This window comes from Parasteatoda tepidariorum, chromosome 4 (genome assembly GCF_982258835.1).
Source record: "Parasteatoda tepidariorum strain Cologne lab strain chromosome 4, Ptep-v5.0, whole genome shotgun sequence".
Lineage (NCBI taxonomy): Eukaryota > Metazoa > Arthropoda > Arachnida > Araneae > Theridiidae > Parasteatoda > Parasteatoda tepidariorum.
The window spans coordinates 80,665,158-80,672,136 of record NC_141758.1 but is presented as its reverse complement, the minus strand read 5'-3'; the positions used below and the strand labels follow the sequence as shown (position 1 = coordinate 80,672,136).

Below are 6,979 nucleotides of genomic sequence, written 5' to 3'. Positions count from 1 at the left end.
CTATCTTTCCGGTGGCAACGAAAAATGGGTTACTTTTTTCAATCATCGTGGCGACTTTTTCTATCTGTTAAATCGCCTCATCGCCAGTGTTCGTGTGCTTTGTTGTGATGGCTTGTTAATTTCACGTGTTGAAATTTTACTGCATGGGATCGATATCTAATCTGTTGTGGTAAGTAAAAATTATTAATATATTAATTTTTTGTATTTATTTTTAGCTAATTAAATGTGAAAACATTGCATAAATGTTTATATATTACGTTCTATAAAGCGTAAACACCATTCTCGTGATATTTTCCAATGAGAATGAATTTTATAATGCATTTATAACTCCACTCTTTTAGAAAATTATTTTTATGTGCTTAGCATTAATTGATTGAGTGGTTATTGTTTAAAAAATTTGTAAAATAATTTTTACAGAGGGAAATTTCTGATAACCTAAAAATGTTTTCATATTGGAATATTTATTCTACCGAATGTTTTGATCATTAAAAATGTTTTAGTAAAATCTGCGATAATATAGCGAAAATGAGCTTGCATAAATTTTAAGAAATTATATAGTCTGTTATTTATGCACAATAGTAAATGAACTTATTTAGAGATAAATGCTTGTGTTTTGTGCTGTTTGTCATTAGAATTTAGGAACGATACTAAATTTTACGTTACGAATAGTTTATAATATGGAGTATTAATATATGAAGGTTGTATTTAGCTATATTAAGAAAAAGTGGTGATTAAAGTTAAGAGTATTTTAGATCTACAATTCATCTTCATATATTTCTAAATTTCCTAGTAACTATCATAGGAATTGTATGCCTTGCATTCAAAATTGATAGATGAGATTAATGTATTTAAAATAAATAAGTTAACTCTAAGAAAGAGTAACAACATATTGTGATTTTTTGTCACTGTGAGAAATTTATCTCTTTTGACGTTGTAATTTTTTAATACAAGTATTGTTGATGTTACTTTTTTTTCTCTAGTGGTTCATGATTCATATATAGGAATGACTGGAAGCATGTCTGTGTACCACATACAGTTGGCTGATCGTGGAGAAGATAAACTTGGTGAAACAATAGCTAGAGAACTGCCTATTTAGAAAGTTTATTAACCTTTCTATATAGATGTTTTTAAAATGGTTTTCTTTTTATTGTTTTTTCCAAGTTCAGTATAACAGCTAAAGCTCACCTGCAAATTTGGCTAGATATTAATTACTTTCTAGGGTAAGTCTTTCATTAACATTTTCAAGTACTTATAAGTTTAAGAATGTTCTAAAAAACTTATTACTACATTAGCTATATTATGTTCCTCTTACTGCAATTAGTATTGCATTGATATGACATCAATAAAAGTTAGGTGACATTTTTACAGACTCCCGAAACTGGTAAGTTCCCATTTTTGGGTAAAACATTACAGTTTTATCAAAATATTTTTAGTTTAATTTTGATCTTTAAAGATATGAAAGTTTTCTGTAATTCATATATTATGATCATATATATTATAATATTTATATTGCCGATTATTTATAATTTGGCCTTTATATGGATATGTAACTAAACATTTGGAGTTTTCATTATTCTCCATTTAGTTGTGTGCATATAATCAATCATATCATGAAATGTAATCCAAAGTTCTGATTCTCGTATTTATACAAAATTTAATCTGCTGTTTGGGAGTAATGTTAAGGTTATTGTTTCTAATTTATAAAAATTTAAGTATTGTTTTTAAAATTGTACATGATTAAATGATCAAGTTATTGATGATAATTTAAGTTCTTTAACTCTTTTAATGCACATTCCATGTTGTTGTAAAATGAGTAAACATATCACATAGAATTTCAAGTATATTGTCAATTTTAACTGGAAAATATTGCACTTTTTCTATTTTGATAACTAGAAAAATCTCTAAAATTCCTTTTGTGTAAAATATGTAGTACATTCTGTGACAATTATCATAAAATGTATATTGTTTCGTAAAATCTACTGGATTTTTTCCTATCCCTGTCGTTCCAACGCAATTTTTCAGAGGAGAGTTTCGACAATTTGAAATATAGTTATTAAGGTTTATACTTATGTATATGAAACTTTTTTTTTTTTGTATGCTGGAAATTTATTTAAAGAAGAAAATCTATGCAATGAAATTCTATAAACCACATTAACTTTTAATATCTTTCTATTTTTAAGTCTACTCTACTTGGTTAAGCAAACTAAAGTTGATAAATTTATTGTGTTATATTAGTTGTGATATGTTCTTGAAAGTTTAAAAAAAAGTTTTTTTCTGTAATGCTTAAGCACATATTTATGTGTCTAACTATTTGAATCTTAAAATTATATTATGCATTTTATGGCTTGTCTTTCTCAGATTAATATTACTGTCATGCTTAGTTGGTAAGTTTAAACATGTGTCCAATGTTCTGTATGACACAAAAGTCTATAAAATGCAAAGACACATGTTTTAAATGTGTTTTTAAGATATTGTTTTAATAAACTTTGAAAAAGTTACTATTAATCCTATAATTAATCCTATATTTGGAGTTGTGAACACCTAATTAAAATTATTTGTAGGCTTTAAATGAATGGCAAATATTATTCTGAATTTTTGTTTTATTTTCAATTGCACATTATTTGTGAAAATATATATATATATATATATATATTTTTTTTTTTGAAAACCCAGACAAAATTTAATAATTTTCTCTTCTAAACTAGATTCTTTAAGCATGTATAATATAACGTTAAAAATTAATAAAATAGATTTTCGTATAGAATTATTGGGTGAATTATGTTAAACTTCCATTTTTAAATTAGATGTTTATTGTAAATGACAGTTTCTTGGATTGGGTAGATTTACATAATCAGTTTTTTCTAGCCTGACAAGAGCTTACCAATCCTGGTACTATTTGAATGTAATGTTTGAAGAAGCTACCACTAAGTAATAATTTTTAAAACCGTTCTATCAAGGAAAGAATCCTTATGTGCAAAATTCTTATTTATATTTGTTATTTGTATCTAAAACTATTGTTTGTATGGTTATTAATACATTTATTTAAGAATATGCATTTAGGTGAAGTGTATTTAAGTTGTGATGTCTGTCTGCTGAAATTTCAGAAAAATGAGAAACTGTGCAACTATTTTATTAAGTAAAGTTTTAAATTGTTCACATAACCAGTAGTAATTTTGACTTCTTTCATTTATTATAGCTTCGTACTTAAAAAAATTTTATTGAAGTAAAAATTCATACCCAATGCGCCTACAAGATGTTGATTACAGTATCTTTGTACAATAAATAAATAAAATTAGTAAAGATATTTGTTGTTGTTTTTTTTGTTGTAAATAATGCTTAAAATATTTAATTAAAAAAATCTGTTGAGATATGTTTTGAGTTATCACTTTTGAAATTTGAAAACAGTGTGTAAATATCAATTTGCGATATCTACCAACTTAAAATTCTACACTTTTAAATTTTATTGCAGTTTTTCAGATAAACTTTCTGTCCTATCTTCCTTAATATTAGTGCATTTTTTAAACGTTTGATCTTCAGGTAATGAAATAGTTTGGGAAATTCTATACAAAATGCAATCAGATCCATTAAAATGGAACAATTGCTCAGCAATAACTCTACTTGGAACAATTTCTCTGCTTCTGAGAAATTAGCATCTTGAACACTTTTCAGAAGAATACAAAATACATATTAAAAATAAGCATAATATACTCAGAAAATAAAGGTTTTACTTTTTTTTAAGGTACATTTCAATAAAATTATTTTTTCTCTTGTGAGATAATGGATGTGGAATTTTTTAAAATAGCCTAGAAATAAATGAAATATTTTAAGTACTTTGTATGCAATTTTTCTTTAATTTATTAAAATTAATTTTGACGTTCTAAAATAAATTTAGGAAACCTTTACAAGTTCAGACCATATACATATATACAGCTGATTTTTATAACCATTTGAGTGTAAAAGGGGGTCTTTAAATCTTGTTTTTAATTTATAAATTTAGAATTGTTTTCAAAAATAAAGACAGAATTAACATTAGCGGTTGCAGATTAATTTTCAAACAAGGAAGAAAATAAGCTTCTTGAATGATGAATCATCATTGAGGAAAGCAGGATTAAATTTAAACCTGATATATTTCAAACATTTGCCTTTCACATCCTCCCGGTTTTCTTTAGCAACCTACCAAGTTTTATTGTTTTAAAATTACGAATGAATGATTTTTCATAACCTTTCTGAACTTTACTTAGCAACACATGTATGTGTTTTCATTTAATTTTGCGCATCCTCAAAAAGTATATTAAAAACTGTGGTAACGGAGCTTCTTATATATGAGCTTATCAAAATATATGATAGCATATATATAAAAACTTTAGATCTAATAATTAAGTACGAATACAAAGAGTTTGAAAATTTTGTTAAATATTCTTCCCCAAGTTTGTGAAACAAATAAATTTTCTAAAAATGTTACTATTCCGTTCTCACCTGATGCGTGTAGAAGATTCGCATCATAATGTATATTTGTAATTATTAGATTTAAGATATCAATAAAAACTAAGAAAATAATTATGGATCGCATTTTTCTATCATCCTTTGTATTTTGAAGCATTTTGCAATTTGATCCTCTCGAAATCCGCTGCTTCTCCAAATTATTTTATGGTCTAATAAAGTATTTTGGAAAACATTCGATGCAAATATGTCAAAAAATTTCACGCGACGTATAAAATTAACCAGTAAGTAAATATAAAAAAGATATTTTGTTTCATATTAACTTTATTTCAACAATGGTTAAAAAATATAATATTAAATGCAGCGGGAACAATTTTTCAAAGAGGCATTTTTTTTTAGAAACTAGCTAATTTTAGATAAATAATCTCTTTGCCGAGAACAATCAAAATGTAAAAAAGCTAAATACAGTTTGTTTTTTTCATTCATAAATTATTTCCGAACAGTTTTAAGAAAATAAAGACATTTCATCACATACATTTATTATTTAACCGTGTAATTATTAGATATGGAATGACCTTAAAAGCTAAAAGAATAAAATTGCATAATCTGCCACTTACTATTGTTATGCATTTGACGCAATCCGGCCTTATAAAGTCGAAACGAAATTTTTAAAAGCTATTTGATAATGAAATAAAATAGTTTTCAACACCAGCATTTGCTGAAATTAAAAAAAAAAAAAATCGTACGCCACATTTTACATTAATTAGTAGTAAAAGAAGGATACATCGTCTGAAGAGGAAATTATTAGTTAAAAATTTTAAGAACATTCATCATAGTCTATCAAGTTTAATCAAGAAATTAATCCTTGAAACAAATCAGAATGTAAATTTTGAATTCGATAATGCTGTAAGTTATTTAAAATTGTAAAAAAAAAAAAATAATAATCAGTATTGAACTTTTAATTTCAACAAAGGTGTCTTTAAAAATTATTTCTCTGTATCAGTGGAAAATAAAGGTAATTAAAAGAAAATTTATCTTTCGTAAATAGCAACTAACTCCAATTATAAACTAAATAAATACAACAATTGAGAATGATGCATAAATTTTGTAGTATTATTAAATTTAATCTTTTATTTTGCTAAATTACATATGAATTATATAAATTTTTAATTCATAAAAATATCATTTTATGGATTTAAAGAAAGAATTTTAAAAAAAATCGGAAAATTTTGAAAAATTTTTGGGTTATGGCACGTGCTTCCTTAGGTCCCTTTCCTGGGAATTAATGATCCAAAGAAATCAGAAAATAAATTTAGAATTTCAAAACATCCTGCCAGTTTCGTAGATAATTTGAATACTACGAGACAGAATTTATTCATATTACCGTGAATGAAAGAAATTGGTGGTTGTTAACTTCCACCGGTGAATGTTGACAATAACATAATCGCTTTGGTAAATGTCCGAATTGGTGTCCGTTAATCTATAATTATAGGTTATTTTATTAAGAATAATTATAGGCTAACCTATAATTATCGGAGACCGATAACTATAGCAAAGAATATAGAGGGGTTCTATAATCAGGGGGGAAGGTGGGCGCACGTTGCGCCCACTTAAAGCTTGAGGGGGGGGGGAATTTTTACACTAAATAAAATGAATAGTTTGGGGGGGGATTTAGACGAGAGAATTTTTTTCTTTTTAAGTACATAAATAAAAGAAGCAACGTAGCACTATTTCGAACAAGCTAACATGGAAGGGGGAAGTTAGCAAATTATTTTAGGGGGGGATGAATGCGCCCAAGAACTTGGGGGGTATGGGGGACACTGTCTATAATATTCTTTGATTATTGGTCGCAGGCTAATATGCGGAGAAGCGAGGAAGTAACAAAAAGATAGTTGGAAACTATCGAGTCCCTAAAGAAGAAAAGATGAAAAAACGGCAAAACCAATTTGATTGCCTAATGATTCTTAGATATAGTTCTACCAATCTCCTTTCAATTTTTTTCTGTTTCACCCGATCGTTATTTACCCCAACTGGGATTCGCTGGTTTTCACAGATAATGTTTCGTTCTCGCTTCAATTTTAATATGCATGAAATTTATTTGCAGCCTTTGTCTATAGTTTCTTTTAAGTACAATTTTAAATATAATTTATTTTCCTTCTTCAGAAGAAGTTAAAAAGCTGAAGCGTCAAAACAACGAATTTTCGAAGAACCATTTTTTTTCAGAAAAGGCTAACATTAACACACACAAGATAATTTTTAAAACAATAGTTCAATAGTATAAGAATTAGAAAAATGTTTTTCCCTCCCCCTTTTGTTCAAATTTAAATATCTGAAAACCAACTCATGTATATGTGACCAATGTGTTAATGCATGTAAATAATGCTTCTTAAGGTTTAGGGCATTTTCAGCGTGGATGGAAAAGAAAATCTTTGATGTCAAGCAGGGCCTGATTACCGAAAAGGTACAGGAAGCAAGTGCTTCCCCTTTTAAATTCTAGGGGGCCCCCAAATGACTGAAATTAAGGGCCCAATTTCTTATT

At 27.0% G+C, this 6,979-nt stretch overlaps 1 long non-coding RNA gene across 1 annotated transcript; it reads left to right on the top strand.

The window, feature by feature from the left end:
* Nucleotides 1-78: 78 nt before the first annotated feature.
* LOC147811826 (uncharacterized) lies at nt 79-1,065 on the top strand. Its single transcript, XR_015432877.1, has 2 exons — nt 79-169; nt 981-1,065. It is a non-coding gene; the product is annotated as an uncharacterized LOC147811826 (long non-coding RNA).
* Nucleotides 1,066-6,979: the final 5,914 nt, after the last annotated feature.